At 41.2% G+C, this 18,744-nt stretch overlaps 1 protein-coding gene across 1 annotated transcript in view; it reads right to left on the reverse strand.

The window, feature by feature from the left end:
* Positions 1–18,456, reverse strand: part of LOC120916524 (galactoside alpha-(1,2)-fucosyltransferase 2-like) — a 145,467-nt gene extending 127,011 nt beyond the window's left edge. The window contains exon 1 of the mRNA XM_040327543.1: positions 18,176–18,456. The gene's annotated coding sequence lies outside the window, so the exon portion shown is untranslated. The remainder of the gene's footprint in view (positions 1–18,175) is intronic.
* Positions 18,457–18,744: the final 288 nt, after the last annotated feature.

Genomic DNA, 18,744 nt, shown 5'->3' on the forward strand with positions numbered 1-18,744 from the left:
CTTCTACCTCTTTTTCTTTTTGATATTGAGGAGACTTGGGAGGGATGCGATAGGGCTCTTTCCATCCCCTCCATTCCCCCTGGTATTGATTTTGATAGGGGGCCGGTCTCCCTCTGAAATTTCCTCGAGACCCACCCCTGGGTGGTCTGGGAGGGTAGGAATATCTATTTTGATCATAATAGCCATTATCTGTCTGACGAGGATCAGGAGCAGGATATCTATGATAGGCATCCATAGGATACGGTTGCGGATAAGGTTGTGGATAGGGGTAGTAAGGAGGAGCCGAAGCTTTTGAAGGGTTCGCCTGGGATCTAACAACAGATTTAATAGGCTTATTAGGAGTGTTAGATCTAGCAGGGACCTTTTTCCGCACTGTGGGTGGCGGTATGGTTCCTGGTCCTTTGGCTGGAGATGATTCCGGTGATTCAGCCAAGTTTGGTGTAACCTGCCATTTATATACTTTATCTTCTTCATAATCCCTTATATCTCTTTGGTATTTTTTGAGTTTTTTATTTTTTATTTCACCATCATATTTATTTAGGTGCACTTGTAGGAGCTTGGTTTTTTCTGTATACTCGCTATGGACTTTGAATGGCTCCATTCTTTCTTTAAGTTCGGCGATTTTAGCATCTAATAATTTATTTTTTGCCTTTCGTCGTTTCACCATTAGCTGCATCAGCTTTTGTTCACAGGCGTTAAAAAACTGGAACCATTCATCCAACAACTGTAAATCCTCGATCCCATCATTGGGACCGACATCCCATCTGAGTCTCCTGGGTGTGAGATTTTTTCCTATGTACATTTCGAAGGACGCAATGTCCCACCATAATCTGATTTGCTTTTCCATATCACTTTGTAATTGCTTAAGGCCTAATTCTAAGTCTATATTAGGACTCGGGGCCTGTTGGAAGATCTCCTCAAGGTTAACGTGTCTATCTCGCATGAAATTGAACACGTCCATGGCAGCGTGGAAAATAGATTTAGTAAAGAGAAAATAGTAGATGACTCAATTACTAAGACAAAATGTTTGAGAGTTGATTTTCGCGCCAATATAGTATAAGTGGAACATAAAAACTTATTAGATAGAATATAAAAAAATATATATATAAATAAATATATGTTAAAGAAGCTGCTCCCCTAGAAATATATGAGAGCGATCTCTCATTATATTTAGTGAATGAGTGATAGATAGGGGGCGCTAGTGACACAAAAAATTATTTTTTTCTTTATAGTGGTAGCAATTACAAATATATGTGATACAAATTAAAAAATAAACAACAACTAAATGATCTAAGCTAGTTAGCAAAGACACAATTGATTCAGTAATTGAAAAATTAAGATTCACAAGGGAACCTCTTGATTGAAAAGAGATGTGCTCCCAACACCTTATGACAAGAATTAATTCTTATGTGATAATAATGTCCATATATATAGTGGGAGTGAGCCACTTAAATAACAATAAAGTGAATCTTGCAGTGGACCAGAAGAAACAACGTGCAATCCTCTCATAAACTGCAGTGCTTAGAAATCCTTCCACCAATTCCGCAGAAACGACACCCAAAAGTGAATAAATATATGCGCTTACCACAGCGCTTTGACTCCTTTAATTAAAAAGAAAGTCAAACACGCTTGTGCAGTTCTGAATGTCTGCAAACATATAATGCGTTCTCCAGTAGTTGACACAGGCAAATCTTCTCCCAATATTCTCAGAAATGAAATGAAAAACAGAAAAACTCCATAGTGCAACCGGTTTTTAATATAAAATGATAAAACAAAACATGGGCCAAGTGGCCACTTACATTAAAAGGTGCCCATCCCGGCACTGGGTCTGCGGGCCTTTAAATGAGGAGGTGGAACCTCAATTTGCATGCGGTGTGTGTCCCCTCTTGCCTCGCCAGCTCACAGAAGTCGGATGATGGGAATAGATAAAAAACGTGACCAGGCTACGCCGCCGACGATCGTTTCGTGTAAACGTCTTCAGGGGGGCGTGCCTGGTCACTGGGGTCACGTTAATTTATTTGGAGGCGAGCGGAATAACTCCGCTTGATTGACATGCTAACCGGCCAATGACAGCTCGGCTGCAGTTTGGAAGAGACCCGGAAGTGGCCAGCAATAATGGACAGATGCTGGAGCCAATAACATTGCAGCATCTAAGCACGGTGGGCCGGAAGTGCTTCACTTGATTGACAAGCTGTCTGGCCAATAGCAACTCAGTTGCGGTCTAAAAGAGACCCGGATGTGGCCGAAACTAATGGGCAGATGCTAGAGCCAATTATAGCACAGCAACAGAACATTGTGGGCCGGAGGGAGAAAAAGAATGATGGACACAAAAATTCACCAATCACGGCACAGTCCCAGTACTGGCTTCGGCACTTACATATGAGAATAAATTAATTGTAACATCACCCTCTATTCTTCAGCAATTGAGTTAGTAATAATGACTATATTTATTTCTCCATCTCTGTCTAGGAAGGGGATATAGTTTGAATATAAGGATTAAATTAAAAAGTTTAAAAAATTTTTATAATGGGATATAATGGATAATGTAAAACTGTCTTCTCAAAAAACGCCACAAAATGGCACCCTATATTTATTTAGAAGAGAGTATCTATTCAATGGGAAATTAATGTTTATTCAATATGAAAAAGAGAACAAATAATTCCTCAGATGTTTTAACATCAGAGGGAAGATATTTAGATCTAGAATGATTAATTCAATCCCCTAAGGAAAGAAAATAAAAATAAAAATATATATATATGTGGTATTACTCACATAACTATATTAGATGAATATACAAATATATTCAGCAACCCCACCCAAAAACTAAAAATGTCTGTCGATTGACTCATAAAGGAAATATGGTAAATCTGGACAGATGATATTACAAAACAAAAAAGTATATGTGAAAGAGATGGACATTTTTGCACTGTACATATATCAGAAAAAAGGGGGGGGGGATACACAAAGCTCAGTCATTGGATAAGAAGCAGTTAAGATCAAGTTCGATGTTAAGGCCCAAAGGCTGCATGCTTCTGAGCTTGTGTATCCACATGGTCTCATTCTGAGAGATGGCTCTTCTCATATGAGTACCCCGCCAGTGGTTCGATACCTTGTCAATTCCATAGAACTGGCAAAGAGATGGATCACTTTGGTGATATTTTTCAAAATGTCTCGAAACACTGTGGTTCGGGAATTTCTTTTTGATATTTGCCAAATGTTCATTTATCCTCACTCTTAGTTTACGAGTGGTACGGCCTACGTACTGGAGCGAACAAGGGCACTCCAGGACGTAGGTAACATGATCAGAATTGCAAGTGATCAGTGGTTTGATTTTGAACTTATCTTTGGTTACATTGGACTGGAAATGTGTTCGTTTTTTTGTGGCTCCAGGTTTTCTTGTAATCTGGCAAGCATTGCAACGTGTGCAATGATGGAAACCAGAGCCATCTAGGAAGGTACTCAATTTTTTGGGGGGATCTGGTACATTTTTGGCTATCCGATTTCTAAGCCCCGGAGCTCTTCTATATATGAATTTTGGTTTTGATGTGATTGATGTCACCAAATCGGTATCTTTTAAAAGTAATGGCCAATGCCTCTTAAATATGGTCTCCACCTGACGATATTGTCGATGAAATCCTGAGATGAAAGGAACTTGGCTCTCAAATAATTTTTTTGGTTTGGTGGTAAGTAAAGATTCTCTTTCCATTGCAGACACTTGGGTCAATACTTTATTTAGATTTCCTTCAGAATAGCCTTTTTCCAAAAATTTGTTTGTCAATACTTTAGCTTGTGCTTCAAAATCTCTTTGTGTAGCACAATTGCGTCTTAGGCGCATGTATTGGCCTTTTGGAATGGCTCCTACCCACTGGGGGTGGTGGCAACTAGTAGTAGCCAATGTAGCCAATGTAGTTCTCAATAAATGGGAACACGAAAGTATTTTTTCCAACCGTAACCAGTCTCTGTATTTCTACCGGAGATATATAGACGATGTGATCCTCTTTTGGGAAGGTTCAGAAAGTAGTTTAAAAGTTTTTCTTGCCCAGATGAATACTAACAAGTATAGCCTCAAATTTACAGCCGAAATAAGTATGGAGACAGTGAACTATCTAGATCTTACCATCACAAAAAATGCAACTTTATTTGAAACAAAAACATACTTCAAAGCAACTGATAGAAATGGCTTCGTGCCAACTACTAGTTGCCACCACCCCCAGTGGGTAGGAGCCATTCCAAAAGGCCAATACATGCGCCTAAGACGCAATTGTGCTACACAAAGAGATTTTGAAGCACAAGCTAAAGTATTGACAAACAAATTTTTGGAAAAAGGCTATTCTGAAGGAAATCTAAATAAAGTATTGACCCAAGTGTCTGCAATGGAAAGAGAATCTTTACTTACCACCAAACCAAAAAAATTATTTGAGAGCCAAGTTCCTTTCATCTCAGGATTTCATCGACAATATCGTCAGGTGGAGACCATATTTAAGAGGCATTGGCCATTACTTTTAAAAGATCCCGATTTGGTGACATCAATCACATCAAAACCAAAATTCATATATAGAAGAGCTCCGGGGCTTAGAAATCGGATAGCCAAAAATGTACCAGATCCCCCCAAAAAATTGAGTACCTTCCTAGATGGCTCTGGTTTCCATCATTGCACACGTTGCAATGCTTGCCAGATTACAAGAAAACCTGGAGCCACAAAAAAACGAACACATTTCCAGTCCAATGTAACCAAAGATAAGTTCAAAATCAAACCACTGATCACTTGCAATTCTGATCATGTTACCTACGTCCTGGAGTGCCCTTGTTCGCTCCAGTACGTAGGCCGTACCACTCGTAAACTAAGAGTGAGGATAAATGAACATTTGGCAAATATCAAAAAGAAATTCCCGAACCACAGTGTTTCGAGACATTTTGAAAAATATCACCAAAGTGATCCATCTCTTTGCCAGTTCTATGGAATTGACAAGGTATCGAACCACTGGCGGGGTACTCATATGAGAAGAGCCATCTCTCAGAATGAGACCATGTGGATACACAAGCTCAGAAGCATGCAGCCTTTGGGCCTTAACATCGAACTTGATCTTAACTGCTTCTTATCCAATGACTGAGCTTTGTGTATCCCCCCCCCCTTTTTTCTGATATATGTACAGTGCAAAAATGTCCATCTCTTTCACATATACTTTTTTGTTTTGTAATATCATCTGTCCAGATTTACCATATTTCCTTTATGAGTCAATCGACAGACATTTTTAGTTTTTGGGTGGGGTTGCTGAATATATTTGTATATTCATCTAATATAGTTATGTGAGTAATACCACATATATATATTTTTATTTTTATTTTCTTTCCTTAGGGGATTGAATTAATCATTCTAGATCTAAATATCTTCCCTCTGATGTTAAAACATCTGAGGAATTATTTGTTCTCTTTTTCATATTGAATAAACATTAATTTCCCATTGAATAGATACTCTCTTCTAAATAAATATAGGGTGCCATTTTGTGGCGTTTTTTGAGAAGACAGTTTTACATTATCCATTATATCCCATTATAAAAATTTTTTAAACTTTTTAATTTAATCCTTATATTCAAACTATATCCCCTTCCTAGACAGAGATGGAGAAATAAATATAGTCATTATTACTAACTCAATTGCTGAAGAATAGAGGGTGATGTTACAATTAATTTATTCTCATATGTAAGTGCCGAAGCCAGTACTGGGACTGTGCCGTGATTGGTGAATTTTTGTGTCCATCATTCTTTTTCTCCCTCCGGCCCACAATGTTCTGTTGCTGTGCTATAATTGGCTCTAGCATCTGCCCATTAGTTTCGGCCACATCCGGGTCTCTTTTAGACCGCAACTGAGTTGCTATTGGCCAGACAGCTTGTCAATCAAGCGAAGCACTTCCGGCCCACCGTGCTTAGATGCTGCAATGTTATTGGCTCCAGCATCTGTCCATTATTGCTGGCCACTTCCGGGTCTCTTCCAAACTGCAGCCGAGCTGTCATTGGCCGGTTAGCATGTCAATCAAGCGGAGTTATTCCGCTCGCCTCCAAATAAATTAACGTGACCCCAGTGACCAGGCACGCCCCCCTGAAGACGTTTACACGAAACGATCGTCGGCGGCGTAGCCTGGTCACGTTTTTTATCTATTCCCATCATCCGACTTCTGTGAGCTGGCGAGGCAAGAGGGGACACACACCGCATGCAAATTGAGGTTCCACCTCCTCATTTAAAGGCCCGCAGACCCAGTGCCGGGATGGGCACCTTTTAATGTAAGTGGCCACTTGGCCCATGTTTTGTTTTATCATTTTATATTAAAAACCGGTTGCACTATGGAGTTTTTCTGTTTTTCATTTCATTTCTGAGAATATTGGGAGAAGATTTGCCTGTGTCAACTACTGGAGAACGCATTATATGTTTGCAGACATTCAGAACTGCACAAGCGTGTTTGACTTTCTTTTTAATTAAAGGAGTCAAAGCGCTGTGGTAAGCGCATATATTTATTCACTTTTGGGTGTCGTTTCTGCGGAATTGGTGGAAGGATTTCTAAGCACTGCAGTTTATGAGAGGATTGCACGTTGTTTCTTCTGGTCCACTGCAAGATTCACTTTATTGTTATTTAAGTGGCTCACTCCCACTATATATATGGACATTATTATCACATAAGAATTAATTCTTGTCATAAGGTGTTGGGAGCACATCTCTTTTCAATCAAGAGGTTCCCTTGTGAATCTTAATTTTTCAATTACTGAATCAATTGTGTCTTTGCTAACTAGCTTAGATCATTTAGTTGTTGTTTATTTTTTAATTTGTATCACATATATTTGTAATTGCTACCACTATAAAGAAAAAAATAATTTTTTGTGTCACTAGCGCCCCCTATCTATCACTCATTCACTAAATATAATGAGAGATCGCTCTCATATATTTCTAGGGGAGCAGCTTCTTTAACATATATTTATTTATATATATATTTTTTTATATTCTATCTAATAAGTTTTTATGTTCCACTTATACTATATTGGCGCGAAAATCAACTCTCAAACATTTTGTCTTAGTAATTGAGTCATCTACTATTTTCTCTTTACTAAATCTATTTTCCACGCTGCCATGGACGTGTTCAATTTCATGCGAGATAGACACGTTAACCTTGAGGAGATCTTCCAACAGGCCCCGAGTCCTAATATAGACTTAGAATTAGGCCTTAAGCAATTACAAAGTGATATGGAAAAGCAAATCAGATTATGGTGGGACATTGCGTCCTTCGAAATGTACATAGGAAAAAATCTCACACCCAGGAGACTCAGATGGGATGTCGGTCCCAATGATGGGATCGAGGATTTACAGTTGTTGGATGAATGGTTCCAGTTTTTTAACGCCTGTGAACAAAAGCTGATGCAGCTAATGGTGAAACGACGAAAGGCAAAAAATAAATTATTAGATGCTAAAATCGCCGAACTTAAAGAAAGAATGGAGCCATTCAAAGTCCATAGCGAGTATACAGAAAAAACCAAGCTCCTACAAGTGCACCTAAATAAATATGATGGTGAAATAAAAAATAAAAAACTCAAAAAATACCAAAGAGATATAAGGGATTATGAAGAAGATAAAGTATATAAATGGCAGGTTACACCAAACTTGGCTGAATCACCGGAATCATCTCCAGCCAAAGGACCAGGAACCATACCGCCACCCACAGTGCGGAAAAAGGTCCCTGCTAGATCTAACACTCCTAATAAGCCTATTAAATCTGTTGTTAGATCCCAGGCGAACCCTTCAAAAGCTTCGGCTCCTCCTTACTACCCCTATCCACAACCTTATCCGCAACCGTATCCTATGGATGCCTATCATAGATATCCTGCTCCTGATCCTCGTCAGACAGATAATGGCTATTATGATCAAAATAGATATTCCTACCCTCCCAGACCACCCAGGGGTGGGTCTCGAGGAAATTTCAGAGGGAGACCGGCCCCCTATCAAAATCAATACCAGGGGGAATGGAGGGGATGGAAAGAGCCCTATCGCATCCCTCCCAAGTCTCCTCAATATCAAAAAGAAAAAGAGGTAGAAGAGGACGAGGCAGAACGAAAAAGAAAAAGAGTGGACTAAATGATGGTATCTTCAATCTAGCAGGGGTAGAATTTTCGGAACCTGAACTAGAAGTACTACAACAAGGACTTAAATTTGCACCCGAAAAAAACATCGATAAGTTTGAAATTTTTGTCGATGTGGAAAAATACATTCGCAAATTAAACATAAAAAAATATTTTGCAGGGAAGAGTACTATGAATGAGGGTATTAAAGAGGACCTTGTCTATCAACATAGCGGACTCAAAAATAATTCCACGTTCAATCCTAAAAAAGGTATGAACCATCAGATTGAGGCTTTCAAAACTATGGTTCAAGAAGATGTACGAGAACTTAAAGTGTCCCAACACGCATCTAATAATAAAATTTGGGAAGGGATCAAACTATTGGAAGAAAATAAACAAATTGTGATACGCCCCGCCGACAAAGGTGGAGGCTTAGTGATCTTGAATAAAGAAATGTATTATTCGGAAATGGAAAGACTACTGAGGGATACATCAACGTATCAACCTTTGTATGGGAATCCTACTTTGAAATTAAAAGATCTGCTTTCTGAGTGGATTGAAGAAGGAGTGGCTCGTAAAATTCTCAATCAGAAAGAAGCTGCATATCTGATTATCCATGCACCTAAAGTTCCTGTCATGTATATTTTGCCTAAAGTGCACAAAGACAGAGAACATCCTCCCGGCAGGCCAATAATTAGCGGCATAGAATCGCTCTTTTCCCGGTTGGGAGAATATTTAGATAGTTTCTTTAAATCATTGGTCCCATTAAGTCCTTCCTACCTAAAAGACAGCAAGGACCTTATAATTGCACTTAAAAACCTTTCGGCCACAGAACACACCATTCTAGTGACAGTAGACATCGAATCGTTATATACGAACATTACGCATTCAGATGCACTACAAGCAATAAAATGGGCACTGACCAAACAATCTATTCTGAAAAGGGCACAGATTAAATTTTTGGTGAAGGGTCTCAAGTTGGCTATGACTAACAATTTCTTCTGGGCGAACCAACAGTACTACAACCAATCCAGCGGAGTGGCTATGGGAGCTAGATATGCTCCCAGTGTAGCCAATGTAGTTCTCAATAAATGGGAACACGAAAGTATTTTTTCCAACCGTAACCAGTCTCTGTATTTCTACCGGAGATATATAGACGATGTGATCCTCTTTTGGGAAGGTTCAGAAAGTAGTTTAAAAGTTTTTCTTGCCCAGATGAATACTAACAAGTATAGCCTCAAATTTACAGCCGAAATAAGTATGGAGACAGTGAACTATCTAGATCTTACCATCACAAAAAATGCAACTTTATTTGAAACAAAAACATACTTCAAAGCAACTGATAGAAATGGCTTCGTGCCAACTACTAGTTGCCACCACCCCCAGTGGGTAGGAGCCATTCCAAAAGGCCAATACATGCGCCTAAGACGCAATTGTGCTACACAAAGAGATTTTGAAGCACAAGCTAAAGTATTGACAAACACATTTTTGGAAAAAGGCTATTCTGAAGGAAATCTAAATAAAGTATTGACCCAAGTGTCTGCAATGGAAAGAGAATCTTTACTTACCACCAAACCAAAAAAATTATTTGAGAGCCAAGTTCCTTTCATCTCAGGATTTCATCGACAATATCGTCAGGTGGAGACCATATTTAAGAGGCATTGGCCATTACTTTTAAAAGATCCCGATTTGGTGACATCAATCACATCAAAACCAAAATTCATATATAGAAGAGCTCCGGGGCTTAGAAATCGGATAGCCAAAAATGTACCAGATCCCCCCAAAAAATTGAGTACCTTCCTAGATGGCTCTGGTTTCCATCATTGCACACGTTGCAATGCTTGCCAGATTACAAGAAAACCTGGAGCCACAAAAAAACGAACACATTTCCAGTCCAATGTAACCAAAGATAAGTTCAAAATCAAACCACTGATCACTTGCAATTCTGATCATGTTACCTACGTCCTGGAGTGCCCTTGTTCGCTCCAGTACGTAGGCCGTACCACTCGTAAACTAAGAGTGAGGATAAATGAACATTTGGCAAATATCAAAAAGAAATTCCCGAACCACAGTGTTTCGAGACATTTTGAAAAATATCACCAAAGTGATCCATCTCTTTGCCAGTTCTATGGAATTGACAAGGTATCGAACCACTGGCGGGGTACTCATATGAGAAGAGCCATCTCTCAGAATGAGACCATGTGGATACACAAGCTCAGAAGCATGCAGCCTTTGGGCCTTAACATCGAACTTGATCTTAACTGCTTCTTATCCAATGACTGAGCTTTGTGTATCCCCCCCCCCCTTTTTTCTGATATATGTACAGTGCAAAAATGTCCATCTCTTTCACATATACTTTTTTGTTTTGTAATATCATCTGTCCAGATTTACCATATTTCCTTTATGAGTCAATCGACAGACATTTTTAGTTTTTGGGTGGGGTTGCTGAATATATTTGTATATTCATCTAATATAGTTATGTGAGTAATACCACATATATATATTTTTATTTTTATTTTCTTTCCTTAGGGGATTGAATTAATCATTCTAGATCTAAATATCTTCCCTCTGATGTTAAAACATCTGAGGAATTATTTGTTCTCTTTTTCATATTGAATAAACATTAATTTCCCATTGAATAGATACTCTCTTCTAAATAAATATAGGGTGCCATTTTGTGGCGTTTTTTGAGAAGACAGTTTTACATTATCCATTATATCCCATTATAAAATTTTTTTAAACTTTTTAATTTAATCCTTATATTCAAACTATATCCCCTTCCTAGACAGAGATGGAGAAATAAATATAGTCATTATTACTAACTCAATTGCTGAAGAATAGAGGGTGATGTTACAATTAATTTATTCTCATATGTAAGTGCCGAAGCCAGTACTGGGACTGTGCCGTGATTGGTGAATTTTTGTGTCCATCATTCTTTTTCTCCCTCCGGCCCACAATGTTCTGTTGCTGTGCTATAATTGGCTCTAGCATCTGCCCATTAGTTTCAGCCACATCCGGGTCTCTTTTAGACCGCAACTGAGTTGCTATTGGCCAGACAGCTTGTCAATCAAGCGAAGCACTTCCGGCCCACCGTGCTTAGATGCTGCAATGTTATTGGCTCCAGCATCTGTCCATTATTGCTGGCCACTTCCGGGTCTCTTCCAAACTGCAGCCGAGCTGTCATTGGCCGGTTAGCATGTCAATCAAGCGGAGTTATTCCGCTCGCCTCCAAATAAATTAACGTGACCCCAGTGACCAGGCACGCCCCCCTGAAGACGTTTACACGAAACGATCGTCGGCGGCGTAGCCTGGTCACGTTTTTTATCTATTCCCATCATCCGACTTCTGTGAGCTGGCGAGGCAAGAGGGGACACACACCGCATGCAAATTGAGGTTCCACCTCCTCATTTAAAGGCCCGCAGACCCAGTGCCGGGATGGGCACCTTTTAATGTAAGTGGCCACTTGGCCCATGTTTTGTTTTATCATTTTATATTAAAAACCGGTTGCACTATGGAGTTTTTCTGTTTTTCATTTCATTTCTGAGAATATTGGGAGAAGATTTGCCTGTGTCAACTACTGGAGAACGCATTATATGTTTGCAGACATTCAGAACTGCACAAGCGTGTTTGACTTTCTTTTTAATTAAAGGAGTCAAAGCGCTGTGGTAAGCGCATATATTTATTCACTTTTGGGTGTCGTTTCTGCGGAATTGGTGGAAGGATTTCTAAGCACTGCAGTTTATGAGAGGATTGCACGTTGTTTCTTCTGGTCCACTGCAAGATTCACTTTATTGTTATTTAAGTGGCTCACTCCCACTATATATATGGACATTATTATCACATAAGAATTAATTCTTGTCATAAGGTGTTGGGAGCACATCTCTTTTCAATCAAGAGGTTCCCTTGTGAATCTTAATTTTTCAATTACTGAATCAATTGTGTCTTTGCTAACTAGCTTAGATCATTTAGTTGTTGTTTATTTTTTAATTTGTATCACATATATTTGTAATTGCTACCACTATAAAGAAAAAAATAATTTTTTGTGTCACTAGCGCCCCCTATCTATCACTCACATCTGTGTGCCAACATGACAGGGGCAGCCACTCTGTGGCCCATAGAGGCGGTCCCCATGTTGGGAGAGGCCCTCAATAATTACAGCCCTCTCCTCTGGGCTGAAATTGGTCATCCGCCCACCTGAGGATTCCTCATCAGCCATAACTGCCCCACCACAATGCAAACGACCTAGCTTGGAAAAAAAAAGCTTCAGTACATTTGCACCTGCAGGGCGGAAGTCTGGGCTGATTTATGGACTGGGCGTTGGTAGTGGGCCGGCGTAGCTCAGGGGTCACGCCAGGGCGCAGTTCTGAGCATGTGCAGATTGGGGCATTTACCCCTGGATGTCACTGAGCATGTGCGGTCTAAGATGCGCCCCGGCGTGACCCCTGCACCACGGTCGGCACTTAATTAGCATAGGGTGACTCCCATTTGGCCTTACCCCGCCTTACGCCGTCTAAAATCCGCCCCGCTGGGGCATCGTAGACAAAAAAAGTTTCTTGAATTACCTAACTGCCGCTCCACGCTGGACCGGTATAGTCTAAAAATGATGCGCCACGCCGGTGCAAATCTGCACCATTGTACATGAATCTGGCCCTGTGAGTGTAGTGGTTCGAAAGCGAGTCGGGTGGCGTCGGAGCAGTGTCTGACTGCCGGAGCCGCTGACTAAATTCACTAGGTTGTAGGGAACCGTAGAAGGCCTGGTAGAAGGCTGTTTGGGTGACTAGTCTGGGCAAAGCCCTAAACAGGGAACGAGTAAGGATTTTAGACATGTCCCTAAGAGGGGGCTCTTGAAAGGTAGGTGCTTGCCACTGACTACAGGTTGGTGCTTCTGTATGCCCGAGAATACTGACTGGGGTCCTGCAGGGACAGGAAATGCTGGATGCCATCTAGATATGGCGTGATAGTATTGTGAGAAATGGTCAGCTGCATGTGGCAATACGATATGAAGGCTAGGATGTGTCCAACGTTGCCTATTGCTGCTCAAGGGGCAGGGGCCAAAAATGTGCGATTAGTGTTCCGAGCAGTGCGATATGCCTTCAGTGTTTTGCGTGCCAAGGAGTGGTTAATAAGTTGGATTGCGTTGCGTTGGTGAGATGCGACTTCAGTCCATCGTCAGCAATGTCCATGGTGGGACAGGGATAGTTGTTGGGTCGGCTCCAGGCTCTAGCTGGAAAAACATCCATTCCAAGGTTGGAATAGGAAAGTGCATCAGCTGCTTTTTGTATTTGCCTGGAAAAGGTCTACATAAGATATTAACTGGTGACGGAGTGACAGCTACGCGAGCCTGCACAGGAAGTGATGGGGAGTGACTTAGATCTACCTTAATTGATGATGTCGGCTGTGGCCTGATTGTCTGTGGTGAAGAACAGTGTCTGTCCTGTTCAAGTGTGGTCCCAGACCTGGGCAGCTGCCACGATGGGGTGCAGCACGAGGCGTGATGAAGACTGGGTGAAGCAAAAATTTAAGAGAATTTCTGGGGGCCAAGGTTTGGAGAACCAGTGGTGGCCTAAAAATGGCTGCAAAAGCCTTTGGTGGCTCGGCTGACACTGCCGGGATGAAGATTGAAATGCTGTTCTATCAGGTGGTGAAGTTGTCCCACATAGCCAAGTCTGCTACTGATGCTTGGTCTAGTTTGAGAACTTGGACTGGATCTTGCGTTGGTGTGAGAAAATCAAGACAATACACAGGTGCTCAACAAGACGATATACATGCACTCGCAGGCCAACGTGCACTCGCAGGCCAACGTGCACTCGCAGGCCAACGTGCACTCGCTAGTGCTGGATGAAAACCTGAACTAACCGCAGGGAAAAAACACAGAGAAAAGATGAGTGGCCCACGTGCCACTGAAGATGAATGGCCAACTGGGTGCCACTGTGTGTTTGTGTGGCTGATTGTTTGTCACTGAGGTGTGTTTGCAAGTTTAGTTTGTATTCGGGTTTGCACGTAGGTGCGTGCCGCAAAGTGTTTTATACTACTGCAGACAATATTGTGCGGTTTTGCAAGGGTGTCAGTGAGTGTCAGGTTGCTGGGACAATATTGTGTGGTTGCAGGGACCTTTAGTATGAAGGTTTGTTTTGAGGCATTGCGTGGTTGCAAGGGTCTCAGTCTGGTTTGCTGAGACGATATTGCGTGGTTGCAAAGGTCTCGATTATAATGAGGTTTGTTTTGAGATGGCATTGTGTGGTTGCACGGGTCTCAACAAGTGAGGGGTTGCTGAGACGATGTTGCGTTTTGCAATGGTCTCAAATGAGTGTCGGCCGCTGAGACAACTTTGTATGGCTGCAAGGGTCTGAATGGGTGTCAGGTTGCTGAGACGATATTGCATTTGCAATGGTCTCAAATTAGTGTCAGGTTGCTAAGACGACTTTGTATGGCTGCAAAGGTCTGAACGGGTGTCAGGTTGCTGAGATGAGATTGTGTGGTTGCAAAGGTCTAGACGGGTGTGAGGTAGCTGAGATGATATTACATTTAGCAAGGGTCTCAAATGAGTGTCAAGTTGCTGAGCCAATTTTCCCCTTTATTTTTATTTTTTTATGAAAATGACTGTGAATGAAACGCTGGTAAACATGAGTTACCGCATCTGGCAGTGTTTGCAAGCTCTTACAGGCATTGGCGTTTCGAATGCCTCTGAACATCCGTCTGAACCCATTTTATTTATTTATTTCTTTTTCCGTGAATGTTTCTAAACTCAACTGCCTAGAAACGACTATAAATGATCCTGTGTACATGTACTGATAAGATAACAGAGAAGAAATCAGGGGCGTCTGAAAAACACCCAACTGTTCCTAAACGTCTGTTTACCAACAGCAGTGTACATCTCAATGAATGCCAGGTTGCTGGGGCGAGACTGCATGGTCACAAAGGTCTTTGACAAGTGGGCGGTTGCTCAAGACGGTATTGCGTGGTTGCAAGTGTCTCGATGAGTGTGGAGCTGCTGAGACGGTATTGTGTTTGCAAGGGACTCAACAATGGTGTGAGGCTGCTGAGACGGTATTGCGTGGTTGCAAGAGTCTTGATGAGTGTGGGGCTGCTGAGACGGTATTGCATTTGCAAAGGTCTGAACTATGGTGTGAGGCTGCTGAGACGGTATTCCGTGGTTGCAAGGGCCTTGATGAGTGTGGGGCTGCTGAGACGGTATTGCGTTTGCGAGGGTCTCAACAATGGTGTGAGGCTGCGTAGACGGTATTGCGTGGTTGCAAGGGTCTTGATGAGTGTGGGGCTGCTGAGACGGTATTGCGTTTGCGAGGGTCTCAACAATGGTGTGAGGCTGCTGAGATGGTATTGCGTGGTTGAAAGGGTCTTGATGAGTGTAGGGCTGCTGAGACGGTATTGCGTTTGTATGGGTCTCAACAATGGTGTGAGGCTGCTGAGACGGTATTGTGTGGTTGCAAGGGTCTTGATGAGTGTGAGGCTGCTGAGACGGTATTGTGTGGTTGCAAGGGTCTTGATGAGTGTGAGGCTGCTGAGACGGTATTGCGTCTGCAAGGGTCTCAACAAGGGTGTCAGGCTGCTGAGACGATTTTGCATGGTTGCAATGGTCTCAACAGGCGTCAGGTTGCTAGGCCGAGATTGTGTGGTGGCAATTTCTTTTTTTCTGCACTTTTATATTTCTTTTTGCGTTTTTTTTTTTTTTGCGTTTTTATATTTTTTTTATATGTCTTTTTTTTTATTTTTTTTTGCGTTTGTAAGAGGTTGCTGGGCCGAGATTGTGAGGTGGCAAATTTTTTTTTTTTTTTTGCACTTTATATTTCTTTTTTTTGCGTTTTTTTTCTTTTGCGTTTCTTTGCGTTTATATATATATATATTTTTGCGTCGTTGCAACGGTCTCAACAGGTGTCAGGTTGCTGGGCTGAGATTACGTGGTGGCAATTGTTTCTTTTTTTTTGCGTTTTATATATTTTTTTTCCTTTTTGCGTTTTTTTTTTTGCATTTTGTAAGAGTCATGTGTTGCAAGGGTCTCAACAAGAGTATCAGACTGCTGAGATGATTTGCATGGTTGCAAGGTCTCAATCAATAAGAATTGGGTTACTGAGAAAGTATAGAAACACCTGGTTTGTTTGTAGTATAAGGTAGAAGGACAACGCCTGTTTGAATCGTAGGTTCCACAGGGGCCACTAATGAATGATATGGGAGACAACGAATGGTAGCAAATTAATAAGACATAAAGAATGTAATAACAAATCTTACTTGCGACAGTGGGCCATGCGAGTGAGTTTGCGGCGGACTGTGGCTGGAGTGAAACATGTCGGGAACGTGTAGCGTGATGCCGTGCATGGGGCAAAACAACGAGGTTTGGTGTAGAAAATAGAACACGAGAAGTGCGTATCAATGCTTTGTAAGCTCCACAGCGGGAACCAAACATATGGTACAGGTGACACCATGAGTGGCCACGAATTTGACATGACAAACAAGCTAACGAATCCTACCCTGGGCAGTGAACATGCGACTGGGTTTGCTTTGGACTGGAGTGGATGTGCAACACATCCCAAGAGTGTGGTGTGGTGCCATGCATGACACACAGGCAATAACTTTGGTAAATAAATGAGAGAGAAGAACCGTGTACAAGCAATTCGTAAGTTCCGCTGCGGGAACTAAAACATACGACATGGGGGAAACAATGAATGACAACGGTAGAAAGTATGCAATGTATCTGATACAAAACGGTTGTAAAATGCATCAAATGAATCCGATACGAATTGATAGTAAGGAGTATTGAACGAATCTGATACGAATTGGTTGTAGAGTGTATGCTACCCCTTGCTTTGAAACTGAACACCTACCAACCACCCATCCCCCCAGGCTAATCAAGTGCAGACAAGGCACCATGTGAGTCCAATTACCACCTTAATCTGCCAAAGAACCCATACAAACACATGTCAATCTCCAAATGGATTTACAAATGAATCGTATGTTTGGCAGAAGGAAGTTACAAATGTACTACGCCTGAGCCGAATGATGTTGGAACATAAGCAACAATAACTCAGAGGCAGATTTTTTTCCAAAAGGGATGCAGGATAGGAAGCATAACGAATTGCAAGATTGCACAAGATACGAAAAGGTTTGAATCCTACCTGCGACAGTAAGCGGGAACCGCCGGCGAAGACCACGAAGGGAGAAGCCGCAAAGCGCTTTCGATGTCGAATGCGATTGAATGCGCAGACTCACGGACATGAGGTGAGCTGGGAAGAGTCGGCCCAGTGACATGTAGTACCGCACACTGAACCGACAAAGAGCATGTGTGAGTGGGCTGCTTAAATACCCTCCGGGCTCCTCCCATAAACTCAGGCCACCATACTGGCCTTCTTATATATATATATATATATATATATATATATATATATAAAATATATTTAGATATTTTTTAAATAATATGAACCTACCACACAGATTACAATCTAATGATAAATGTTTCATCCATTATTTATGTAAAATGTATTCCAACATTGATTCACTGTAAATTAATTCCAATTCGTTTGTAATGTGTGTGACAAGTTTAAAGCAGCGGGTCTTTAACCAGACAGGTACCAGTGGCTATCAAGCATTTGTCTGGGGATACAAAAGGACAAAATAATACTGAATAATTATATTATTAATAATTGTAATAAATATATTCTTTTTTTTTACAAAAAGTCAACCAAGTAATGTGTAACATTAATAAAAAAAAAAGGAACATTTCTAAATATAAATATAAATATATATATAATATAAATATATAAATATAAATCCACAGTTATCATTCAAACAGTATTTGCCTACATTTAGATGCAGCCAATTTAGCTGTATTCAGAGAAAATAGTTCTGTGTTTGCATGATCCAATTAAATGCATGTGAATAATGCTAAATCTACTTTAAAGCAGGAACATCTAAATGCAGAAAAAAATATCTGGGAAGGCATAAAAAGTTGTTCCTACTTTCCAAATAACTTTTTCTTTGTTAAGAAAAGCTAAATGTAGAAGTTCCAGTGTGAATATAGCCTAAGAGTGGGGGATAGAGAGTAGTACATAAGCAAATGTACTCACCTACAATACCAGGATGCCACTTCATGTCTCTTCAACTATACAACCTGTTTTCTTCACTCCAGTCAGCCAGAATAGCGAGAAAGCACCTGCTCAATAATTATCTAATAATGTGACCTGACACAACCTAATCATGGCAGTGACAAACCTCCATTCCTGCTCAATTATTACCTATTAGTATATGGTAGAGGAGTGTGTGAATAAATCTGTGACAGGTAAGCTGAACCTTGAGAGATCGTATCATTTCGGGGTGTGGCAACCTGTATTCCTGCCTCTCTCCATGATCCAAATCACAGAATCAAGAACAAATAGTGTTATAACAAGACATCTCCATACATATTTAAATAAAGATACATACATACATTACATTCCCCCCCCCCCCTCATGAGCACCATTCGCCTCCCCCTCCCTCTCCTCCAATCCCCCCCGTCCCGCCCCCCACCTACCTAAGGCAGGGAGGGACACTAGGGAGTGAAAGAAAGAGGGGGGGGGAAAGGAGAGAAGAAAAGAAAAGAAACCCCCCCTCCCATCCCTCCCCGTGAGCCCCTAAATCCCGTCACCTTATGACCTCC

Source organism: Rana temporaria, chromosome 10 (genome assembly GCF_905171775.1).
Source record: "Rana temporaria chromosome 10, aRanTem1.1, whole genome shotgun sequence".
In the NCBI taxonomy this organism is placed as follows: Eukaryota; Metazoa; Chordata; class Amphibia; order Anura; family Ranidae; genus Rana; species Rana temporaria.